The 12,057-nt window shown below is 35.5% G+C and overlaps 1 protein-coding gene and 1 pseudogene across 2 annotated transcripts in view; one reads left to right on the top strand and one right to left on the bottom strand.

Moving 5' to 3' along the window:
- Cbl (Cbl proto-oncogene) overlaps positions 1 to 12,057 on the top strand; it is a 94,103-nt gene that overhangs the window by 37,736 nt on the left and 44,310 nt on the right. Inside the window, exon 1 of one of the 2 annotated variants that reach the window (XM_076846274.1) lies at positions 618 to 748. The exons of the other annotated variant lie outside the window; for it this stretch is intronic. The gene's annotated coding sequence lies outside the window, so the exon portion shown is untranslated. Of the gene's footprint in view, positions 1 to 617; positions 749 to 12,057 lie in introns of those variants that run through there. 2 annotated transcript variants of the gene reach the window in all.
- LOC143391120 (non-histone chromosomal protein HMG-14 pseudogene) lies at positions 7,841 to 8,141 on the bottom strand (annotated as a pseudogene).

The raw sequence follows: 12,057 nt of genomic DNA, 5'->3' as shown, positions 1-12,057 counted from the left end.
TGCTTACTAGGTTCACTTTTAGGATAAATTTATCAATAATGTGTGTTAAAATTTCACTATGAAGACGAGACATTTACTAAGATGCTGTCACAGAAAAAAAAAATTAGAAACTTATATGTATAGCATCAGAAGATCAATCATATAAATAATAGAAGCTATGGTATATTTAGACATTAAACATTTTTGTTAATGAAAAATGACATGGCAAACAATATAATTAAATAAATATGCTACAAAATTTATGTTTAATAAAATAAAATCCTTTTTTAATTTATAAGGTCCCATTTTTGTAAAAAGTATTTTAAAATACAGAAACTATCTAAAAGAAATTATACCAAAATATCATCTATAGTTTCTACATATTAGAAGTACAATGTTTTTTAATTTTCCTGTGTTTATGTTCTTTAAATTATCTACAATGACGGACTTGGGGATATAGCTCTGTGGTATAACACATCCCTAACAAGACTATGGGTTCTGTCCCTAGCACTGCAAAAAGACAAATAAGTAAATAAATGTCCTACAGTGAATATGTAATTGACCAAATTCTTACTCTTTTTGTTTTTGCTACCAGAAATTGAACATAGGGACACTTAACCACTGAGCTACATCAGCAGCCCTTTTTATTTTTTGAGACAGGGTCTTACTAAGTTGCTGGGGCAACTTACTAAATTGCCTTGCTAAGTTGCTGGCTGGCTTTGAACTTCTGAACCTCCTGCCTCAGCCTCCTGACCCGCTGGGATTACAGGTGAGCGCCACGGTGCCTGGCTATCAAATTCTTTTTTTTTTTCTTCCTTTTTTCCAAATTATTTTTTAAGAAGAAAATAAATTATATTTCTTAGGTAGCAAGGACAATCCTTCAAAAGGATACTCCTGAAAAATTTCCTATTTATTTTTCTGACTTAATTGTTAGATTTAAGTGAACTAGTCAGAAACAGGGCTGAGTCTCTATCTTGAGAGGCTGGCAAACAGTCAAAATGAATAAGATGAGTTTATGAAGGTGAAAAGTAATATTTAGTTCTATACTTTTAGAATATCATAGTATATGTTAAAACAGTAGATCATAAATTAACTGTAGTCTAATTGTTTAAACAAGATCCTTTGTTTTCTTAGAAAATCTAATTAGGGATACAAAATAGATTTGTGCTTCAAGTACTATTTTTTGAGGTGGGGATCTCACCAATGAATATGAAGTTATATTCCATTTATGTATAATGTGTCAAAATATATTCTACTCATGTATAACTAATTAGAACAAATAAAAAATATAAAAAAATTTAAAAACCTTTTCAAATAAGCCTTTTTTTTTTTTTTTTTTTTTTAAGGGTGTTGAGGACAAAAGCTGCTATAATGGTGTGTGTCTTCCTTTCAGAATTCATGTCTTTGATGTTAGGGTTGTTTTGTTTTGGATACCAGGAATTTAACCTAGAGCTGTTTAGCCACTAAACCACATCCCCAGCTCTCTATTTTTATTTTCAATTAATTAAGTTTTGGTGCCAGGGATTGCCCTTGTTTATATTTTATTAGAGACAGGGTCTCACTGAGTTGCTTAGGGCCTTGCTAAGTTGGTGAGGCTGGCTTTGAACTCACAGTTCTCCTGCCTCAGAGAAATCTCTTGATTCTTCAAATCCCTTGATTCTTCTTCTAAGGGAATTTTACTGCTGGGCTATGTCCCCAGCTCCCCTCCCCACAACCTTAAAAAAAATTATTTTGAGACAGGGACTGGCTAAGTTTCTCAGGCTGGCCACTGAGCCTAGCAAGTATGTTTCTTAAAAGGTTAATTGCAGTGTGAAATCCAAAAACAGTTCAGTGAGCATTTTGTATTTTGTTACTTTCAAATGCATTAGTTTATCCTGTACATGAGAGTCTAATTTTGTTTTATGATTTTGGTGTAACATGTATGTGTCACTTGGAAGCTGCTGGTCAGTACACATGTAGATTTTTCCATATGTTACTGTATCATTTTGCAATATCAAAACAGTCAACATGCATTAGTTAAGTCTCATTAAAAACTGGGCTCAATGGAGAGTGCTTATAATCCCAGCAACTTGGGTGGCCAGTCGCAAGTTCAAGCCCAGCAGGGGCAAATAGTGAAACCCTGTCTCAAAGGAAAAAAATTTCTCATTAGAAAAGTTTATTGGGAAACTGTTGTTGAGTACAATGGTGGTGGTTAGAAGTTTCAAAAATTTGAATTTAAACTTGAATTGTGTTATTGCTAACAAAACATATCAGTTTTTTTTTTTTTTTTTTGAAACATCAGGTTACTTCCTTCATTTTGGAGGCAGTGCTATTTATCCCAGTTTGAGTAGTCATAATTTTAACAATTGGTCTTTCTTTTATTTTTTTTAAAGTAAAAATGATGTTCTGTGTCATGTGAAAATCCACAGTTAAAGTAATCTATTTATGGTGAAAGAGTGAAAGCTTTTCCTTAATATCAGGAACCAGACAAAGAAGCTCACTTTTGCCACTTCTTTTCAACCTATTACTGACAGTTCTAGCCAGAGCAGTCAAACAAGAAAAATAAATAAATAAATAAATAAATAGCATCCAAACAGGAAAGGATACCTGGTACCTGAGCTTGAATCAAGACAATAATACCAAACTGTACATGCAGTCAGTATTCATTGATTGCCATTTGCACATGAAATGATCTTATATTCAAGAAAGCCTAAGGAATGCATTAAAAAATTACCAGAGCCAATAAATGAGTTCAGCATAGTTGCAGAATACAGAATCATTTACATTTCTATATACAAGGAATGAACAATCCAGAAAGAGAATCAGCCATGAGTTTACCATGGAGGTAAAACACACACATTGAAAACTGAAAAGCATTACCAAAGATAGGAAAGAAGGTGTAAGTCAATGGAAAGATTTCCAGCGTTGATGCACTGGAAGACTTAGTGTTAAGATGGCAATACTCCCCAAACTGATCTACAGATTCATTGTAATATCTGTCACAATTCCAGCTGCCCTTTATGCAGAAATTCACAAGCTGATCCTAAATTCAGACAGAAACTGAAGGGACCCAGAAGAGGCAAAACAATCTTGAAAAAGAAGAGCAAATTTGGAGGACTCACACTTCCTAATTTCAAAACTTTACTACAAAGCTACAGTAATCAAAATGGTGTGGTATAGGTATCAGAATAGATAAATAGATTAATGAAACAGAATTGAGAGTCCAGAAATAAGTCCTTAAATTTATGACCAATTTACTTTTAAAAATTAATTAATTGATTAGTTTTCACAGGGTTGGGATCAAACTCAAGGGTTCATGTGTGCTGGGCAAGGACTTTATCACTGAACAGCAATAGCTCATCAGTTTACTTTGAAAAGAATAATAAATCCATTTGTCTTTTGAACTAATGATGCTCACATTAAGGGATATCAACATGGAAAAGAAGGAAGCTGGACCTTCCCTTACGTCTTTTACAAAAACTATCTCAATAGATCAAGGAATTAAATTTAAGAGTTAAAACATACAAATTTAAAATCATGGCATTTGTAGGGAAATGGATGACATTAGAGCAGATTATGCTAAGTGAAGCTAGCCAATCCCTAAAAAACAAATGCAGAATGTCTTCTTTGATATAAGCTGGGTGACTCAAAATAGAGCAGGGAGGAAGAGCATGAAAAGAAGATTACCATTAAATAGGGACGAGAGGGTGTGCGTGGGAATAGGAGAGAGAAGGGGAATTGCACAGAAGATGGTAGAGACCCTCATTGTTATGAAATTACATATAAGATGGTGTGAGGGGGAAGAGAAAAGAGAGAGAAACGTGTCACAGTAGATTGGGTAGAAAGAGGTGATGGGAGGGAAGGGGAGAGGGGAATAGGAAGGATAGCAGAATACAACAGACACTAGTATGACCCAGTGTATAAATGTGGCTGTATAACCAATGTGATCTTGCAATCTGTACACGTGGAAAAATAAGATTACGTACCCCATTTGAATCAAATGTATGATATGTCAAGACCATTGTAATGTTTTGAGCAACTAATAAAAAAATTTAAAAAAAAATACAAATTTTAGGTAAAAAAGTAAATGAAAATCTCTGTGACCTTGGATTAAGCAATGGGTTTTTTTTTAATTAATATTTTTTAAAAAAATTGTAGTTGAACACAATATCTTTATTTTTGTGTGGTGCTGAGGATTAAACCCAGTGCCTTAAACATGTGAGGCAAGTACTGTATCACTGAGCTACAACCCCAGCCCAAGCAATAAGTTTTTAAATATGACAACAAAAGTATGTGTTGTGCAAGAAAAAGTAGATACATTGAACTCCATCAAAATTAAAAACTCTGCACATAGAATGAAAAGATAGCCCCCAGAATGGGAAAAAAAGTATTTTAAAGTTATATTTCTGCAGGGATTAATATTCCAGAATATATGAAGAATGCCTATATATAGCTCAACATCATAACAAACCAATTAAAAAATGCTGAAAACATTTAAGTAGACATATCTTCACAATAGGCCCATAAAAAGATGCTCTACTTATCATTAAGGAAATACAAATCAAAACCACAATGATATATTGTTTCATACTCACTAGTATGGATATTATCCAAAAAGTAGTGAGTATCGGTTAAGCTATAGAGATACTGAGATACTGGGATCCCTGTGCTTTGCCTATGGAGATGTAAAATGGTGCAACCACTAAGGAAAACAATTTTGGAATTTCCTCAGAAAGTTTCCCCTCCCTTCCGCTTCCCTCGGGTACTGGGAATGTAACCAAGGTGGGTCTCATGAAGTTACATAGACTGGCCTTGAATTTGTGATCTTCCTGCCTCAGTTTCTTAAATTGGGATTACAGGTGTGTGCCACTACACCTGGCTTTTACATGTACCTATGTACAAGTAGTATTTTGTTTTTATTGCAAGTCACCGTTAAGAATACAGAACTGGGCTGGGGCTGTAGCTCAGCGGTAGAGCGCTTGCCTAGCAAGTGTGAGGCACTGGGTTTGAGCCTCAGCACCTCATAAAGATAAATAAATAAAATAAAGGTATTGTATCCATCTAAACTACAAAAAAAGATTTTTAAAAAAAGAATACATAACTGCTTACATGTACAGTTTGTTATTATTGTCTTGATTCAAGCTCAGGTACCATCAGTCTTAACCACCATGGCCTTTGTACCATCAGTATAAATGTACATACACTGGGAAAAAAGTTGTGTGGTGTTTTAGTGGTAATATGGAAGTAAAAAATTTAACATTGTGGACTTCCAGGAAGAACTGTGTATTGTATTTTAAAAACTACTATATTGATGTGCACATTTTTAAAATGCTATAACCATATTATAGAAAATTGAAAAAGTAACACAAGGGGAAAGAACTTAATACTACTGTCATTTGTGGGTAGTTCCTTCTAGTCTCTTAGAGAGTAGACTTTTTGTGATGCTATACTGTTCTGTATTCATAATTCTGGAGAATCATAGGCTAATCTTGTCTTTTTGTGGTTGAACCATTGTGCATTTCAAGGGAATAGAGTGTCAAGGCTGGTACATGGGTTTTAGTAAGTGTGCCAAGTCCTGTGGTAACTGGTTAGGTTGCTGTGTTGAAAGGTTCAGTAGCAAAAAGTCCCAGTAATCCCAGCAGCTCAGAAGGGTGAGGAAGGAGGATTGTGAGTTCAAAGCCAGCTTCAACAACAGCGAGATGCTTAGCAACTCAGTTAGACCCTGTCTCTAAAGAAAACACAAAACAGGTCTGGGGTTGTGTCTCAGTGTTCCAGTGCCCCTGAGTTCAATCCCCGGCACCAAAGAAAAGAAATGTTTTCTGGTAGTCTTGTGAAGAAAGATGGGAGAATTACTATTTGTAATCTGTACTTTTTCTATCTAAAATGTAGAGTTTTCATCACATGTGGAAAAGATTTTACCTTATTATTTCTTCAAGATTAATTTTGTTCCTTCTCTACTTCCAGACTCCATTTACACATGTATCTGGCCTCTTGATATCTCACTGGCCATTGGTACCATTTCCCGCCCCCCCCCCCACGGTGTTTTATTTTGGGTAGTTTATATTACTCTTAGTTATAGTTACTTAGCAATATTTAATTTGCTGAAAATCCTTTCCATTAACATTTTCATCTTTTCAAGTTGGATTTTAATCTTTTTTATATTTTCCATGTGCTTAACATCTGCAAGTGATTCTCTGCCCTTTTATATAAGGAATATAGTTAGAACAATTATTTTGTTATCTTTGTCTGCTAATTCTGTTATCTGTGTCTCACTCATAGGTTTAATACTCTTGATTTATTTTTGTCCTAAGAGTCATTTTCCTGCTTTATTGTGTGCTTGGTGATTTTTTAAAATTTTTTATTTTTTTAGTTGTAGATGCACACAATATTTTTATTTATTTATTTTTATGTGGTGCTGAGAATAGAATGCAGTGCCTCACACGTGTGAGGCAAGCACTCTACCACTGAGCTACAGCCCCAGCACCTTGGTGATTTTTTATTTTTTACTGGATGTCAGACAACATTAGTTTTACCTTGTTGGGTGATAGATACTTTTGTATTTTTTTTTATTCTTTCATAACTGAAATTTTATTGGTTGTATTGAGGATCAGTACACAGACATTTTACTTAGAATTATTAATTCATGTATTGAATTAATAATTAATTATTAATGCATGTATTGAAAAATCTAAAAAACCTTATACTGTGATTCTTTCTCAGTTTTCCCAGTGACTTTCCAGCTTCAAATTTGGAGGCAAATTTTCCTTAGGAGGATCAAGTAAGCTGGTGGGGGTTTTGTAATTCAAGAGACTGAGATAGGAGGATGCAAGTTCAAGGCCAGCCTCAGCAACTTAGTGAGGTCCTGAACAACTTAGTGATGATTATCTTTAAATAAAATATTAAAAAAGGGCTGGGGATATAGCTCAGTTGGTAGAGTGTTTGCCTTGCATCTTGCGTGCACAAGGCTCTGGGTTCAATCCCCAGCACCACACACACAAAAAAAAAAAAAAAAAAAGAAAAAGAAAGAAAGGAAAAAGGGCTGGGAATGTGGCTTAGAAGTTAATGGTTAAGAGCCCCTGGATTCAATCCCTGGGGGATATATATATATATATATATAACCAGTATCTTCATACATTGCTGAGCTGTTACTTAGGTTCCAGCAGTTCACAACTTTTTTATATACACTACATACTACATAAATAATTTTTCTGGTCTTTCACAGACTATTAAAAAATAAATGGAAAACTGAACTTCCACAACCAAAGATGTTACAGAGTACACATGATTCTATCAGAGTAGTGATCCAGGAGTAGTTTTCTTTAGGAAGTAATTCTACTAAAAAATAATACAGGAATAGAAATATTTTAAGATATTCAAGACATTAAATACAGGACTCTGACTTCAAACTGCCATTTAATATGCTTTGCATTGTAAAATATAAAATTAACCCCCAACCTATGGAATGTTAAGCTTACACCCCAAGTCTGTCCAAGCCTCCCATAATGCAATATGCTACTATTTTCTGGTTGTACCCCAAAATAAACAAATAGCAGTTGGTTTCATTTATTTATTTTTCTTTTTAATATTTATTTTTTTAGTTATAGGTGGACAGTATTTTATCTTTATGTGGTACTGAGGATCGAACCCAATGCCTCACGCATGCGAAGTGAGCGCTATCCCTCTGAGCCACAATCCCAGCCCCTGGTTTTATTTCTTTACACAATCATTTATACTAAAAAAGTGGGGGGAAATTAGGATTCCTTTCTTTTAAAAAAATGTTTTTGGAGCTATAAAAAGACTTACACTTACAAAGTAGTTGATAAGAACATTTCTCTGGGTTGTACAGGAAGAAGACAGAGACCTCTGATAAACCTATGATTAATTAATCAGACTTGACTTCTTTTTCTTCCACTTCACCAGAGGCTGGAATCTTCTCATTTTTAGTTTCTCAGTTTTCTGCAGGTAAATCATCTTTAGTTTCTTGGTTAACCACTTCAGCCTGTTTTGCCTTTGCTCCCCTTTTCCCTTTTGTTTGCACTTTTTTTTTTTGCCCTAAGTGTTATCGTTTCCCTCCGCCTTCTTAGGCTTTGTGTCCACTTTTATAGGAGTAGATTTAACCTACAGTTTCACATGGGCTCCTCCTTTGCCACCCTTTTGGTAAAGCTGATCTTCCTCTTGGGCATGCTGCGCTGTCTGTCCACTGCTGCTCCTCTGGCTGCCTGAATTTTTTTTTTTTTTTTTGGGGTGTGTGTGTGTGTGTGTGTGTGTGTGTGTGTGTGTGTGTGGTGTGGTGTGCTGGGGATTAGAACCCAGGGCCTTGTGCATGTGAGGCAAGCACTCGCGTACCAACTGAGCTATATCCCCAGCCCCCTCTCTTTTTAATGTTCTTATAAACATTCTTGAACTGTGTTCTGTGACAGATTTGTGTTAGAGTACTTTGATCCTTTTAAACCTTAAGGCAGGACCAAACAGCCTTTAATCTAGGGCAAATTTTCCCCAATACCCACTGAATTATAAGATTTCCCCTTTTCTGCCCCTGTGTGAGAACTGGGGATTATTAATACTCCTTTTGGTTGGTTCTTCCCTGGGTTCAAGTATTTCTCTGTACTGATCAGTGCTCACTTGAAGACTTAGAAGGCCCCCTGTTTAGAACTTCAGTGGTGACTCTTTGTATGCAATTGTCTTTTATGGTATTCTGCACTGTAAATGTTATCTGCCTCGGCTTTCCCAGACTTGCAGTCCTGTCTCATCTACCCAGGTTGCTTGGGTTCCCATCTTAGTGCTGAGACTTGTAAACTCTTTAGGCAGTAGGGTTAGGCCATTCATAGGGTTTACCTCACTTGTTTTCCCTCTTCAGGGGTCGCTTTCTCTGCTGCCTGATGTCTAGTGTCTAAAAGCCATTGTTTCATATATTTTGTTAAATATTTTTTTAATTTTTCAGGCAGGGAGAATCTATTCCCTGTAGGTTCTTCCAGTCTAGAATTTAATTTAATGTATTTTCAAATTCAGATGAACTGAATATTTATTATGTTCTTGCTGTGTGAGTAATACGTTCAAAACTCTATCTAGCAAGGTGTGGATGGGTACACTTGTAATCCCAGCTGCTCAGGAATCTGAGGCAGGAGATTACAAGTTTGAGGCCAGCTTGGGCAATTTAGCTAGACCCTGTCTCAAAATAAAGAGGACTGGGGTGTAGATCAGTGGTAGAGCACTTGTCTAGTATGGATCAGGACCTTGTTTTAATTCCCAGTGGGGAAAAATCCCAAACTCAATCTAGTGTTTACTCTTAATCTTACTACATACACCAGTTGAACACTTTCTGTGAGTCAGGCACTGCTTATTCTTTGTTCAGCAAAACAGGATGGCCTTTGCCTATATGCAAGGACAATAGTTTTTACTTTATAGATGTAGAAACTGAGGCTGAGAGAGTTAGAATGTCCCCCATATCCATGAAGCTAGTTAAGTGCCAGAGCCTTTTGTTTTTAAAGCTAGTCTCCAAAATATGTATTACCAATTATATTTTGTTTGTTTGAATGCCGAGGACTTTATTTCATTCCCTATTATAAAAATGATCCTTGGGAGGTCACACTTCAAGCATCACATCAAATGTTAAACTGCACAATGTGAGAGAAGTTAAAACATGTTTTTAATAGGTGTGTATTTTGAATACAAAACAGTAATGTGATTTACCAAAGGATCATGTATTCATATAACAAGGAAATTCTACTCAAAATATTTCTGGTAAAGACATAGGCTTGATTATGCAGATTAAAAAATGGAATGTAGGTCTGGGGTTGTGGCTCAGCAGTAGAGTGCTTGCCTAGCACGTGCGAGGTCCTGGGTTTGATCTTCAGCACCACATAAAGATAAATAAATAAGGTATTGTATCCAACTAAAACTAAAAAACAAATGTTTCTTAAAAAATTAATGTAAAGACATTGTCCTACACCTGCTCTGGAAGATTCAGTGATAACTTTTGTAAAACCAGAGCATTACAGAGAAATAGGCAGTGAATATCAAGTAGAATGTGCAAAAGCTTGTTCTAATCACTTTGTTCTAATAGTGCCAACTAAGATTTGGTCTAAATCCATAAGGCTTGTGAGGTCTACAACAGCATTTAAATGAGAACATCTTAAAGAACAAGCTCCAAAGCTGACTACAAGAATGGAAGAATGTTTTTCTTGCCAGCCTGTTGTATACAAAGCCAGCAAATGCCTGCTAGTGATAACTAGTAGTATGAAAATGTTAGCAGCTTGAGAACTTCAGTCCTGGCAACTAATTTTTTTACTTTGGTTTTTCTGTGTATCAAACTTGAAATTTCTTCAGCAAGCTTAAATTCAGTGTATTAAATTTGTTAACGAAATGGAATAAAAAGCTTTCCTTAGCATTTTTCTTTCTTCTCTTTAAACCTTTTCCCTACTCCTTTTACATGCAAAATACTCATCCAGCTTAGTATCTAATAAAATGTATGTAGATGGTTGAAATTCGTGTTTAAGTGTTGAGATTTACTGTTTCTTAACTGGTATTCTCATTTTTATGGTATTTTTCTCCAATTAGTATTTTATTTTCTCTGTAAAGTTGGACTAGATAATAGTGATCCCTTTTCTCCTGTTCTGCTAATTTAACTTGATTCAAAAGTCATTTGTAAAGAAAAATTCTTCCCTTGTTGTTTCTGTTAATAGTGACCTGAGTTCTGTTGAAATGAACCTTGGAGCATATTTCTTTAGACCTATGTATGACTAAAATATTATCTTTTTTTTTTGCAGGGGATAGTGGGGATTGAACTCAGGCACTTAACCACTGAGCCACATCTCCAGCCCCTTTTATATTTTTATTTAGAGGAAGAGTCTCACTGAGTTGCTTTGTGCCTCATCAAGTTGCTGGGGCTGGCTTTGAACCCAATAATCCTCCTACCTCAGCCTCCTGAGCCACTGGGATTACAGGCATGCACAGTGGCGCACGGCCTCTATTTTGTTTTTTAATCTCAATATCAAAGTTTTATAGATTATGTTCCTTGCAAAACCTAAATGGTTAAGGTACTATTTCAAAACACTGTTTCCCAATTATTTTTTTACTCAGTGGCACACTTACAATGTCAGAAAATATGTAGTATTGAAAATTAGGTCAAGTCCGTGACTGTGGAGTTGTTTTGCCCAGATTTGACTCCTCTGCCATTTATTATATACAACCTTAAACAAGGTACTTCTTTTAAACTCAAATTTCTCATTTTAAAATGTTCTCCTAGTTTGATAATTCCACAATGCAAATATATATCAAAACATCGTTTTCAGTACATGCCTGTGATCTTAGCTAACTGGTAGACCAAAACAGAAAGATTACAAGTTCAAGGCTAACCTGAGAAACTTAGAAAGACCCTGTCGCAAAATAAAAAATAGAAGGGCTAGGGCTGTAGCTCAGTGATAAGGGTGCCACCAGGTTCAACATCAAAACCAAGTGTACTTGTAGGATTGGTAGTTTATAGTAAATGTTAATAATATTTTTTAAATTATTATTTTAGTTTTTATGAGATACTGAGGATCAAACCCAGGACCTCTTGTGCATGCTAGGCAAGTACTTTACCACTGAACTATACCCTTAGCTCTAAGATTTTTTTTGTTTTTGTTTTTTTCATTGCTGAGTATTGATTGAATCCATGGCCTTACACATGCTAGGCAAGTGCTCTGCCACTGAGTTTTTACATTCAAGCCCCCCCCCCCATAAATTAATATTTGGAGAGCCCTTAATATAATCCTTGGTTTACAGAAAGCAGGACATAGGTATTTGATAAAAAGAAATTTTAGAAGAGTGCTCTCATTGATGATAGTCATGGAAAAGCTGGGTGTGGTGGGCACATGCCTGAAATCTCATCAACTCTGGAGGCTGAGGCAGGATCGAAAGTTCGAGGCCAGCCTCGGCATTTTAGCAAAGCCCTAAGCAACTTATAGTGAAACTCTGCCTCAAAATTTTAAAAAACACCTGGGGACGCAGATCAGTGATAAAATGTCCCAATTCAATTCCCCCGATTTAAAAAAAAAAAAAAAAAAAAAAGGGCATGAAAAGGAGAAAAATATTAAAAGAAAAAAATTATATGCACTGAAT

Source organism: Callospermophilus lateralis, chromosome 2 (genome assembly GCF_048772815.1).
Source record: "Callospermophilus lateralis isolate mCalLat2 chromosome 2, mCalLat2.hap1, whole genome shotgun sequence".
Lineage (NCBI taxonomy): Eukaryota > Metazoa > Chordata > Mammalia > Rodentia > Sciuridae > Callospermophilus > Callospermophilus lateralis.
This window is presented reverse-complemented; position numbering and strand designations above follow the sequence as displayed.